Below are 13457 nucleotides of genomic sequence, written 5' to 3' on the forward strand. Positions count from 1 at the left end.
CTCGTGTGCTGTGTTTGCCTCTGGTTGGGGCCACAGGACCTATTGAGTCATGAGCCACAGGTCCGGGTGGAGTCATCTGGTCTCAGAAATGCCAAAGCCTTGTTATATGTAAAAATGTTGATTTAAAAATAGAATGCTTGTTTTCTGGTGCCACGAAGAAACAGTACTTGAATACAAATTTAATTCTCTCAGCAAGGCCAGTTTTACTTTCTGCAGAAAGGGTACGCTCACCAGCAGTTTTGCCACGAGAGTACACTGAACAAAGGAGACAGGGTCATTTATAACCTGATAACCTACTGCTGTGTCCAGTTTCCATTGGCTGGAATGGGACCTCACATTTTGTATTTGTTCCAGTTGGCTAGTAGCTTAGAACTTTCTAAAAGAGGCAAAGGCAGAGGAGAACAAAGGAAGGAGGAAGTAACTTGTGGAATGCTGGGAAAGGTAAAAACACCTCCAAACAAGGAAGAGGAACAGGCTGTGACCTAATGCTTGCTTGGAGCAGTATAAGCATGTCAGGGCAAATATTTAGGCTAAATTGTGGGAGCTAAGAACACAAAGTACATTGATTTCTTTATTACGGCTAGCAGATATTTAAGAATGTTAGCACAGGTCTTTGTATAAATTTTGCTTCTAAGAGAAGTTACTATTTGTTCTTAATTAGATAGGGAGGAGAGTCTCTTTGAAGAGGAACCTCTACTTCACGTTTTGCAGTCTGAAAAGACATCTCCAAAGGCCAGGCTTAGGTTCTACAATAGTGATGTTACCTGCAGGAATAATTGGGGAAGTTACAAATCTTGTGACTTCTGGAGCAAAGGCTGGTTATCATTTAGCTATGCCTAGATCTTAGCAGAATTCAGGTGCCTCTCATCATCCTAATCTTGTGGATTTTCATTAGTTTTACAAAGATGGTTTAGTTTGGGGAAGAGCTATTATCATTCTTACTTTAAACTAGAAAGCATACTTCCTCCCAAAATTAACTCGGCCTATGCCCAGGAATGACCAAGGACAGTTTGGAGGGTAGAAGCAAGATGGAGCCTCTTACTGTCAGATTTTGCAAAGACAGTTTCACTCGCAGTTCCCAAAGTGGGAGGCATGCCATGCAGGGCCTACTGGGGATGCACCAAAGTCAGTCAGGAGGCAGGGAGAGCAAGGGAGAAACAGAGACCAGAGCCTTTACTGTGGTTCCCATGGGAAAGACAAGGCAGGGCAGGGTAAGTAGTCTTGGGGCTCAGGATTGGCTCATTCTAGTACTTTCAGAGGCCTCTGGGCTATAGGCGCCTGGCCCTGGGATGATCAGGGAAAGGGAATAGTGGCCCAGAGTATATGAGCCCATGCAAGTCTGATAAAGGGGGCCTGGTGGGATGTGGGCTCTGTATTTGGTGGTTTTCATATGAAAGGGATGCTCATTTACTATCTCCAGCCATTGGCTAGCCCTAGGAGGGGTAGGCTCTCTAGGATCTGCCAAGTTCCAAGACAGAATATAAAAAGACGTAATTAATACACATGTGTTAGTCAGTAAGGCCGTAAAGTTCCAGAGCAAGGTGCCCTGGCAGGCAGGTTCTGTGCAGATCAGAGCTCCTAGGACATCCAGGTGGGGCCTTCCCCTGGGTTTGAAGGGCACCTGAGTACAGAGGACAAGTAATATCTTATCAAGGTAAAAATAACTTTATTATCTTCTCTAAAATCTAAAAAAAATCCAAGCTTATTAGAGAGAAATTCAAGAATTCAGGCCAGAGAAAGGAAGTTATAAAAAAAAAATTGTGATTTTGGCCACCCAGAGATGATCACTGGGTAAAGTGCATTATAGCCAACCTCTAGATGTTCAGTTATTTCAGATACAACTGATAGGGAACCCAATCCAAACTGGCCTAAAAACTCAAATGGATGGAAACAAAAATTCTAAATATGGGCTGGCTTCAGGTACAGTTTGATCCAGAGATTCAAAATGTCCTCAGAATTCCAGCTCTATTTCTCAGACATTCTCTCCTTTGGGTGTTAATTTTGTCTTCAGACAGGCTCCCTTTATCCCTGCAATAGTTATTTTAGCAATCTCAATAGCCCATGGCAGCCTGGCTGATAGGAAGAGGAGCTATGTCCCGCCATTCCCAGGAAGAAAGTCCTGGATGTCCTCCTGTCAGATAAGCCTGGGTCACAGGCTCGACCATGAGCCAATCTCTGTGGCCTGCGAACTGTGATGCACGAAGGGATGGCCAACTGGGGGCCTCTGTAGTTGAAGGTAGGTTAAGCCACAGGGAAAGCACAGCGATTTTCAGCAGTTTTTCCTATTGCAAATTTCCTTATAGTTAAATCTCCACACCCAAGCTTGCCTAGGAAGTATTCTATTTACCCTCCCTTTCAGTCCAACTGTGGGATCATCAGTGTAGGGTGACAGATCCCCCACCAGGTTACCAAAGGGTGCATGTCCGCTGCTCGAACCCTGAAGGACAGGTTATGAATCAAGGCCATAGAGCCCAGCCGAGAAGCAGGTGTCCCTGAGAACCCAAATATCCCAGAGCATATCTGGGAAGAAACCAAGAGAAACAGTCTCACTGCACACAGAGCCAGAAACCTAGCTCAAAAGCAGCTTAGAGATGGGAGGCGGAGCAGATCTCCAGAGCTGTCCTGCCACCACCCAGGGAGGCCCTGCATGGAGTCCTAATAAACTCATCTACTCCTCAAGCTGGGCATGTCCGAGTCATTCTTTGGTCTCTCGGCTCCTTCCCAGTTAGGGGGGATGTTCTTCTACACGGTCCAGGTTTTTCCTTTAACAATAAGCAAGTGTCTCAAGGATCACTTGGGAGAGGAAACGTTAAACGCCAGGTAGAGATTCCACGGCCGGGACAGCGCTTCCTACTTCCCCATGCCTGGGAGCTGCCGCTGGCTGCAGGGCTCCAGGAGGAGCGTGGCTCTCCGGGCTGAGAGATGCCTGCCTGTTAACTGCCTCCCAAGTCCGGCCCTCCCCTCTGGCCTTGCAGTCAGGGTGCACAGGGTCCCACCTGGAAGATGCCAGCTGCTGCTGTCACCCCGCCCTGGGCCTGCAGTTAAGGAGGAACTGGGCAGGAAGGAGAGATCACATTTCCTTCCCTAACCATCGGGCCAGTGAGGCGGCATAAGCGGATGGCAGGCTGGTTTGTCACAATGACCGCCTCTCCTGCTGGCTGGTGGGGGCCCTCGCTCAGGGTGAAGCTGGCCGGCTGTTCGCGTGCTCTGGTGGTATTGACACTGTCTGGCCGCACTGGCTGTCAATTTCCCCGGCCCTGGCTCCTCCTGTAGGTCGTATCCTAAAACACCACCCAGGATGCTTAGTTCATCTGTGGAGTCTGGCCACAGTACGGAGGGCCAGTGGTCACAGGGGCTGACTGAGTAGCCTTTTTTTTTTTTTTGATATGAAGTCTCGCTCTGTTACCCAGGCTGAAGTGCAATGCCATGATCTGGGCTCACTGTAACCTCTGCCTCCCGGGTTCAAGCCATTCTTGTGCCTCAGCCTCCTGAGTAGCTGGGATTACAGGCATGTACCAACACACCTGGCTAATTTGTTTTTTTTTTTTCTTTTCTTAGTAGAGACAGGGTTTCACCATGTTGACCAGGCTAGTCTGAAACTCATGACCTCAGGTGATTTGTCCGCCTGGGCCTCCCAAAGTGCTGGGAATAGACATAAGCCACTGAGCCTGGCCTGAGTAGTACCTTTTGACCTTGGATCTTGAGGGCACAGAGGAGCAGGACTCCAAGACAATCCCACCTGCTCTCAGCAGCCTCTGTCCTAAATACAATGAAAATAACTGTTTTGGAAAAACTCTCAAATTGTGTTTTTCCTCTGTCCTCAAACCACTGCAACAGCAATCATCAGCACAGAAGTGCGCAAACTTGTGGGGCGTTTTTCTCACCAGCAAGCGAGCGATGATTTCTGCAGCAGACACCAGCAGGGTGTCCAAAATCCATTCTGACACCGTCTACCCGGAGAGAGTGTCATATTCCACAGGGTGACGGCTCCATCCCCAACACTGCCCCACTCCCGACACCAGTCACAAGTCTGGGCCTCCAGAGCCTCTGACCAACCGTAGCTCACAGAACTCAGGGAAACACGTGTGCCAGTTTGTTATAAAGGATGTTATAAAGGATAAGAGATGCACAGGGGAGGCAGACCTGAAGGAGGCCATGGGGCTTTCGTGCCCTCCCTGGGGGCCACCCTCCAGGAGTCTGCCTGTGTTCAGCCGTCCTAAAACTCCCAAACCCAGTCTTCTTGGGTTTTTAGGAGAAGCCCCAAGATGTGTGCATTCCTTCCCCCAGGGAGTAGGGTGGGACCCTCTCTGGGGAGGATCTTATGACCCCAAATCAGAGAGGCAGGAGAAGATTCGAGTCCTGCTTTGCGGCAGGTGAAGGTAGGGCAGGAAGAACTTGGAGAGATGCTGTTTCCTGAGGCCTGTTCTTGAGGCCTGACACACCCAACATGACCACAAAAGACAGTTGCCTGGGCTACGGAGGTTGTCAGTCAGGAACCATTGCCAAACACCAATATAAATACATCTGTCACAACCCCACACTACCTGATCTCATCGGACAAGGACAGCACATGGCCCTCATAATCCCCACAGGGTCCAGGCTGAAACACTCAGAGCTCATGGCAGTGCTGAGTGCGCGGGTCAGGGTGAGTGCCTGGAGGGAAGCGGGTGGGCCCCAGGGAAGCGTGGAACCAGAGGAGAGGGGCAAAGCCTAGGGTGATTCCACCGTCCACCTCCAAGCCCAGCCTTATGCTGCAATCGAGGACAGTGAAAAGGGAACCCCGGGGCCACCGTGGAACCCTGCCCGACACACAGCTGGCCTTCTCCACTCAGAACACGAGGCCCTGGTCCAAAGTGCAGGACAAGGGAGTCTCCTGGGAGACCAGGAGTACTGGATCCCTCCAGACCACTGGATTCTCATCTTGTGACTGAACTGTGGGCCGCTCCTTCTCTGGGGCAACAGAGGAAATAACCAGCTTGGGTTTCGGGGCCACAGCTCTGAGGCACCTACACGCCGAAGCCGGTGCACAGATTCACTCCTGATCTCACGCACGCCAAGGGAATGGCAGGAGCAAGTGTCTACGTTTATGTGATTTTTCCCTCTTGCTCCTTTAAATGTTTTGAGAGTTAGTGTTTGTTTTTAATATTGTGATAAAGTTACCAAAGAGGTGCAAAAGAGTGCAGAGAATTCCTTCATACTCTTCACCTAGTTCCCCAATCTGTTAACATTTTATACAACCATAGACCCTTCATCAAAACTAAGACATTAGCCTTGGGACAGTGCTAGTAACCACAGCACAGAACTCATTCGGATTTCACCGGGTTTCCCTCTAACAATCTTGTTTTGTTTGCCCTTCCTTCCCTCCCCGGCTCCCTCCTTTCCTCCCTCCCTCCCTCTCTTCCTCCCTCCCTCCCTCTCTTCCTCCCTCCCTCCTTTCCTCCCTCCCTTCCTTCCTTCCCTCCTTCCCTTCCTTCCTTCCTTTCTTCCTTCCTTCCTTCCCTCCTTCCCTTCCTTCCTTCCTTCCTTCCTTCCTTCCTTCCTTCCTTCCTTCCTTCCTTCCTTCCCTCCTTCCTTATCTCTTTCTCTCTTTCTTTTTTCCCCCTTTCTTTCCTTCTCTCTTTTCCTTCCCTCTCTTCCTCCTTCCCCTTCTTTCCTTCCCTCTCTTCCTCCTTCCCCTTCTTTCCTTCCCTTTCCTTCCTTCTTTCCTTCTCTCTTTATCTCTCTCTTTCTCTCATCTCTTTCTTTCTTTCCTCTTTTCTTTCTTTCTCTTTTTCTTCCCTCCCTCCCTCCCTCCCACCCTTCCTTCCTTCCTTCCTTCCTTCCTTCCTTCCTTCCTTCCTTCCTTCCTTCCTTCCTCTCTCTCCTTTTCTTTCTTTGATACCTATCTCTTACACAAAAATAAAAATATTTTTTCTGTGTCAGGATCTGCCCCAGGCTCCCATGTGTTATTTAGCCACCTGCCCCTCCGTCTCTCCGCCCCACAATCTGTGAGTTTCTCTTTCCTCTCTTGTCTTTCTTAATCTTCAAAATTTTAAAGAGCAGCCTGGACAAGATAGCAAGACTCCACCTCTACAAAAAATACATAAATAAATAAAAATAAGTCAGACATGGGGGTATGTGCCTATAGTCCCAGCTACCACGGAGGCTGAGGTGGGAGGATCACTTGAGCCCAGGAGTTCAAGGCTATAGTGAGCTATGATTGCACCACTGCACTCCAGCCTGGACAACAGAGCAAGACCTTGTATTAAAAATATTATTTTGAAGAAGAAGACTCTTAAGATGGCTGGGCATGGTGGCTCACACCTGTAATCCCAGCACTTTGTAAGGGAGGAGGATCACTTGGAGCCAAGAGTTTGAGACCAGCCTGGACAACAAAGCAAGACCCCATCTCTAAAAAAAAAAAAAAAAAATAGCTGGGTGTGGTGTTGTGGTCCCAGGTAGTTGGCAGACTGAGGTGGAGGAGCGCGTGAGCCTGGGAGTTTGTTGAGGCTGCAGTGACCATGATCATGTCCCTGGATATCAGGCTACTGCACTCCAGCCTGTGCAACAGATCAAGACCTTGTCTTTAAAAAAAGAAAAAAAAGAGAAGAAGAAAGAAGAAAGGAAGAAAGAAGGAAGAAAAGGAAGAAGGAGAAAGACTGGCAAGTTATTTATTTTGCAGAATGTCCCTTTATTTGGGTGTGTCTGCTGTTTTCTCCTGATTCCGTTGACATTATGCTTTATTGGGAAGGATCCCACAGAAGCGACTTGCCCTTCCTGGGGACACGTGATGTTACTTCAATGTGTCTTACTATTGGTGAGTCCTTGATCACTTGGCTAAGGTGGTATCTACCAAAATGGTCTACTGCAAACGTACTATTTTTATCTTTGAAATTACTAAGTATTGGAAAGCAGATATTTGAGACTATGTAAATATCCTGTTTTTGCTTAAACTTTCTCCCACTCATTTTCATATCCATCAGTAGATCTTGGCTGTAACAATACTTGTGGTGTGCCATTGATGAATTTCTACTTCCCTTATTTCTTCTACATTTATTATTTGAAATTCTTCCGTAAGGAAGAATTGCTGCTTCTCCCTCATTTATTTATTTGTTCAGTTATGTATTTAATCAGGATAGACCTATGGATATTAACATTATATCTTGGGCTATAATTCAATACTACAGTTGTTTATTTCGCTCAAGTTGTTCTAACTTTGGCCATTCGGAGCACCTTCAGTTTGCTTCCTGTAGCCTTTTGAAATACACATATGCATACATATATGTTTTTGTTGTTGCTGATGTTGTTTTTAGAGACAGTCTCACTTTGCTGCTCAGGCTGTAGTGCAGTGGCACAATCATAGCTCACTGCAGTCTCAAACTCTTGGGCTCAAGTCATCCTCCTGCCCCAGCCTCCCAAATAGCTGGCTATTTTTTATTTTCTTTTTTGTTGAGACGGAGTCTGGCTATGTTGCCCAGGCTGTCTGACCTCCTGGCTGTTTTTAATACTTTCTTACTGTCTAGTGGCCACAAGGTACTCCAGGTTCTTCCTCTATTTTCTGTGCCCCATCCCTGAACCAGCTGGTTCTCCATGGTTACTCCCTTCTGTTCATTTACCCCATGATGCGTGGTCTCTGTATTGCCACATCTCAGAGGCAGAGACCATTTTGGTTGGAGGAGAGGCTGGGAGAGCATAGACCCTTCATTGTACTGGGGAGAGGTCTTGGGAAGGCCGGTGGCATGATTGTCAAGGTGCTGCTGAGACTGAAGCATTAAGGGACCACAAGTTCCAAAGCCCCGAGAAGGGATTTCAGAGAGTTGACCCTGTGTCCACAGTTCCGGATCCGTTTCTCTCCCTGGAAGACCCACCCAGGAATCCATGACATAACTCCCAGGAAGGGGCGAGGCCATGGAATAGCCCAGCTCCTGAGCTCGCACCTCTCCCCACCTGTGCCCACCCACAGACAAGAAGGGGAAGTAAAACCCCAGCCTGCTTTCAGCAGAGGAGGGTCATGCATGCCATGGCTGGAACTCCTGTGGGTCTGCAGGTCTTTCTGTCTTAGCTTGGATTCCTCCCAGGACCCAAGAACCTGGGACGAGGACCTGTGTGTAGAAGGTTGATTTTTGGAAGTGATTTTAGAGAATTTGGGATAGGGAACTGAGAAGACAGGAAGAGAAAAGGAGGGAAAGTGAATATGGGGGCATGTCTATCCACTGGCTCCGTCCCCATCAGTCCAGCATTGTCACGTAAGATGCGTGATCCTTGGCATCTCTAGAATGGTACGTGAAGCAGAGAAGCTCTTGGGCAGAGAACACTGGCCAGTGTGAATGAGGCAGTGAGTTGGCAGGACACATGGCATGAAACCAGCTGCAGAGAAGGAGAATGAGGCCCAGAGAGCTGACAAAAACGTTGTCCAAAGTGGCAGAGCTTGAGATCACTCCTAGGTCTCTGGGGTGCCATGCTACAAAACAGGTTTCCAGAAGTGCTCCTCATGTATCCACTCTGCTTCCTAAATGCCTGTGAACTCCAGATGGCCTCTCCTCGCCCTGGGCTTGCAGAGCTTTGCACCAGTAAAGTGGATTTGGATTCCCTCTTCACAGCAGGCTCTGCAAGTGAGTGGCCGTTGTGCTCAGTATGGCATGGCATTCCCGCCAGCCATCTACCTCAGACTCCTTCAAAAGCAGATGAAACGGGGGTTGCTGCTTCCGGCAAACCTCCGATCTGCCCAGTTCCATCAAAGGGAACTGCTGTCCCCTGCCTCTTCAATGTGAGATGCACCCGACGGCCGGCTCGTCCTGCCCTGCACTCTCCTTGGGCTTCAGAGCACCAGGCGTTGGAGACTGACAGTGGCCAGATCCTGCTGTCCAAGCACGCCTGGCTTTCTTTGGAAAATGTCCGACTTCCCACCTTGCTCCTGCTGATGAGGTGTGGAGGCTGCACGAGGACTCAGACCAGGGGTGTGGCTCTTGCCACGGCCACCTCGGGCTTTGGGCTATGTTGCTCCCAGTGGACTAGGGGTGTGGCTGGGGTAATCTATGGAATACCTGAGCATCACTATTGCTGCTTCTTCCCTTTGCCTTTCTAGGTTCCTCTTCCTCTTCTCCTTTTTCTTTTTAGAATTTTCCCTTTTATTTTAGATTTGGCAGCTGCGTGTGCAGGTTTGTGACCTTATATTGAGTGACAATGAGGTTTGGGCTCAAATGACCCCATCACCCAGGCAGTGAACATGGTACTCAATGGGTTGTTTTTCAACCCACACACCTGTCCCACCCTCCCCCATCTAGTGGTCCCCCCATCTATTGTTGCCATCTTTATGTGCATGGGGAACCAAGGTGTGGCTCTCACTTGTAAGAGAAAACAAGTTTTCTGTTTCTGCATTAATTCTCTTAGGATAATAGTCTCTAGCTACATCTATGTTGCTGCAAAGAACATGATTTGGTTATTTTTTATAGCTGCATAGTATTCCACAGTGTATATGTACCACATTTTCTTTCTCCAGCCCACTGTTGATGGACACCTGGCTTGATTCCATGCCTTTGCTATTGTGAATAGTGCTGTGATCAACATACGGGTGCAGATGTCCCTTTGGTGGAACAACTGACTTTCCTTTGGGTAGATACCCAGTCATGGGATAGGTGGGTTGAATGGCAGTTCTGTTTTGAACTCTCTGTGGGCTCTTCATCTTAAAAAGTAGAGTTAACCTGAGAATCACTCATGCCTTGCTGTGACTGTGTTGGTCAGACCTTATCCTTTTCATGGAAAGAAATTGCAGACAGCTCAGGGTGGAGGCAGACACCCATCCATACTCTCCCACTGGGGGTCCTGGGCCTAGCTCTGTGGGGGTCTTCACCCAGCTCCTTACCGTGGTTCCCCTGTATCAGTGTGGGCATAGGCAGTCCTTCCCCTGCAGGGTGGCCATGCCAGCTGAGCTGTCCTGCCCTCAGGACAGCTGGTCTCAGGACATTCTGCCCTCAGGACATTCTGGTCTGTGTCTGTGTCCTCCCAGGGGCCTGCAATGTGGGGGCCACTTGACCTGGTGCAGAGGCCCTGACCCTCAGGAGCTGCTGTGTGACCTCAGGCAAACCCATTCTTCCCTTTCAGCTCTATTTTCTGCTCTGACCAATGTGAGGTGGGCTGCGGTGAGGTGGCCCTCATCATGTGGCCCTCAGAGGGCCTCTGTGGGCCTAGTGAGTGCTGAGACCACACCATGGGACCCCAGGAAATGATCTTAAGTTCCATATACTCCCAGCAGGGAGGCAGAGTGGCTTTGGGAATAAGCTGTGTTCCCACCCAGCCTGTTCTGCTCCAATAACCGCTGCGGCAATTGTCTCTAGAAAGAGGACTTCATGCATATTCATGAATCCTATCATTCTCTGCATATTACCGGGGGCGGCCTGTTTTTCTGTCAAACAGTGTTTCATCAAAACAGCAAGCTCAGCTGTTCAGGTACTTTCCGAAGCCTTGGCTGGCTGGCTTGGTGTTTTGGGATAATGACGTTTAGGTGTCTGCACAGAACACCTTCCAAATGGCGGGGTTTCTGCGGTGATGTGTGGGCAAAGGCTGCAGTGCACTCTGGAACCTGGAAACCTCACTCACCCAACCACGGACACAAACATCCAAAGCCTATTACACACCACCTTCCAGCTGCAGCCCTCCCACTCTGGCCCTAGGTCTCTGACCAGCTTTGGAAACATCCCTAATCCATTGAGGCCCTTCCTGTCCCGGCAGGTGCTTTACCTCCATCTCCTTCCGCACACCTGTGGGCTTGTGCAGGACCAGAGGCTACCCGCTGCAGCTCTGTGACTCCTCTGTCCTCTCCCAACCCTCAGTTCTCACCTGACAAATGGGCTGGGATGTTCCATACACCCTGTAGGACTGCTGGGGTCACACGGATCCATGCTTGTGAAAGCCTCCGCTATGCACGGCCTTAGTGTGCACAGGTTGGGAGCTGTACTCCGGAGAAGCCCCTCCTCCTGTCCATTTCTCTCTGATAACCAGATGAGGACCCTGCATGGCTTGACCTATCCTCTTTACTTCCTTTTTTTTTTTTTTTTTTTTTTTTTTTTTTGAGACGGAGTCTCGCTCTGTCACCCCGGCTGGAGTGCAGTGGCCAGATCTCGGCTCACTACAAGCTCCGCCTCCCGGGTTCACGCTATTCTCTTGCCTCAGCCTCCCGAGTAGCTGGGACTACAGGTGCCCGTCACCTCACCCGGCTAGTTTTTTGTATTTTTTAGTAGAGACGGGGTTTCACCGTGTTAGCCAGGATGGTCTCAATCTCCTGACCTCGTGATCCGCCCGTCTCGACCTCCCAAAGTGCTGGGATTATAGGCTTGAGCCACCGCGCCCGGCCCTCTTTACTTCCTTTTAAGCAGTACTGAGGTGGTTTACTTTAAACAATTTGTTGTTGTTGTTGTTGGTGGTGGTGGTGGTGGTTGGAGACATGGCCTCACTCTGTTGCCTGGGCTGGAATTAAGTGGTGCAGTCACAGCACACCGCAGCCTCCACCTCCTGGGTTCAAGTGGTCTTCCTGCCTCACCCCCCGAATAGCTGCCACTACAGGCATGCGCCACCATGCCCAGCTGTAGTTTGCCTTTGAAATCTTTCAGTCTTTCTGCCTCTCTCTTTCTCTACCTCCCCTTCCCTGTCCATTTTTCCTTTCTCTCCTCTTTCTTCTTTTATTTCTGCCTCCATCATCCTTCTTTTCCACGTTGCTCTAGAATAAGCTGGTCCACCAGTAGATGACACAGGGGAAGCCAGGGACTCTGGGTGTCCAACTGGTCGTCTCAGCGCACACCCCTGATTCTTGAGACACATCCAGGGCCTGGCCCTCCCAAGTGTCCTCAGCCTTTAGTGGATGGGTCTGAAGTTTCTGTCTGTCTTCATCTCCCTAGAGCACAATTTCTTCTACTCATTTGTCCTTAATGCCCCCCAAATATGTTTCCTTCATTCAGATAATAAACAGCCCCAGCTTTTAGGATCAGTGTCCACAGGGCAAGGGCACAGGCGTTTTGCCCCCATCTCCAAATCCATCCTCCTCCTCTCTCCTCCGTCCACCCTTTCTCTACCCCTCTCTCTCCCCCTTTCCCTTCTTCTCGCCCCTCCTTCTCTCCTCCTCACCTGCCTTCCTCCTTCTCCTCCCTCTCCTTTCCTTCCTTCACCTCCTCTTTCACTTCTTCTCTTCCTCTCCATCTTCTTCCTCCTCCTCCTCTTCCTCTCCTTTCTCCCAAAGGTGCCTAACTGGCACAAAAGGCCTCTGTGTTTCCAGGCCTGGGCTCATGATGTTTTTAATTCCAAGGGAACCAGCAGAGGCCACAGTCCTATCTGTGGCCTCTCTGTGCACAGTACATGAGGCAGCATTTGCTCACAGGCTGGCTGTGAGGAGCCTGTGGTCAAAACACCTGCACAGGGGCAGAGCGCAAAGGCCATGTGTGCTGTTTCTGCCAAGCTGGTATCCCAGAATGTCCTCCTTTAGGGGCTACTTGGACTCACCATTGAGGAGTTCAATTGTTCATTTGTCAGGGACCAGTGATGTGTGTGCACCTCCTGTCCCTGTGATGGCTCCTGAGAATGGCGCAGGCTCCTCCAGCCCGAGCCCAGCCCAAGGCCCCCTGCCTCACTCCCATCCATCTGTTCGTGAAGAACGGCCACTTTCTGGACCAGCCCTAGAACTGGCTCACCCACCTCCTTCACCTTCCTCCCTCCTGGCCGTTAGCCAGGAAGGAGTCATTTTTCTCTCTCACTTTAGAGTATGCAATTTTTTTTTCTATAAAAGTGGCTGGCACGGGAGGACGTTATGCTATGAAACAAGCCAGGCACCGAAGGCAAATCCTGCATGGCTTCATGCATATGTGGAATCTGAGAAAGTTGACTGCGTAGAAATAGACGGCAAAACAGTGGTGACCAGAGGTGGGGCAGGTGAGGGGCGGGGTGAAGGGAGATGCTGATGAAACGGTGCGAAGTTTACTGCAAGAGGAAGTTTTACTGATGTATTTCGATGTGTGGGGACCACAGTTAATAAGAATGCATTGTATACTTCAAAATTGCTAAAAATAGATTTTTTACACTCTCAACACAAAAATATGATAACTTGGTGAGGTGATGGATATGTTAATTAGCTTGATTGAATTTTTCTACAATGTATACATAGATCAAAATATCACAAAAACACAAATAGAAAAAATGTCAATGTCACTTTCTTTTAAATAAAATTTGCAAAATTCAAAAGTATAAATAATGAAATAAAGTCTCCTGTTATTCTATTATACAGATCCAAACATTGTTACTGTTTTAGTGTATTTCTTTATTTTTAAATACCTAGCTAGATAAATAATTTTACAAAATTGGTATCACCAAAATATATAATTTTGGATCTTACTTTTTATCACATGACCTTGTTTAACAATGAAAATTTTCCTTAAATTTTTTTTTTTTTTTTTGGTGAAAACACAATTCTAATGGGTTCGCAGAGATTCCACCAT

This window comes from Chlorocebus sabaeus, chromosome 6 (genome assembly GCF_047675955.1).
Source record: "Chlorocebus sabaeus isolate Y175 chromosome 6, mChlSab1.0.hap1, whole genome shotgun sequence".
Taxonomy (NCBI): domain Eukaryota; kingdom Metazoa; phylum Chordata; class Mammalia; order Primates; family Cercopithecidae; genus Chlorocebus; species Chlorocebus sabaeus.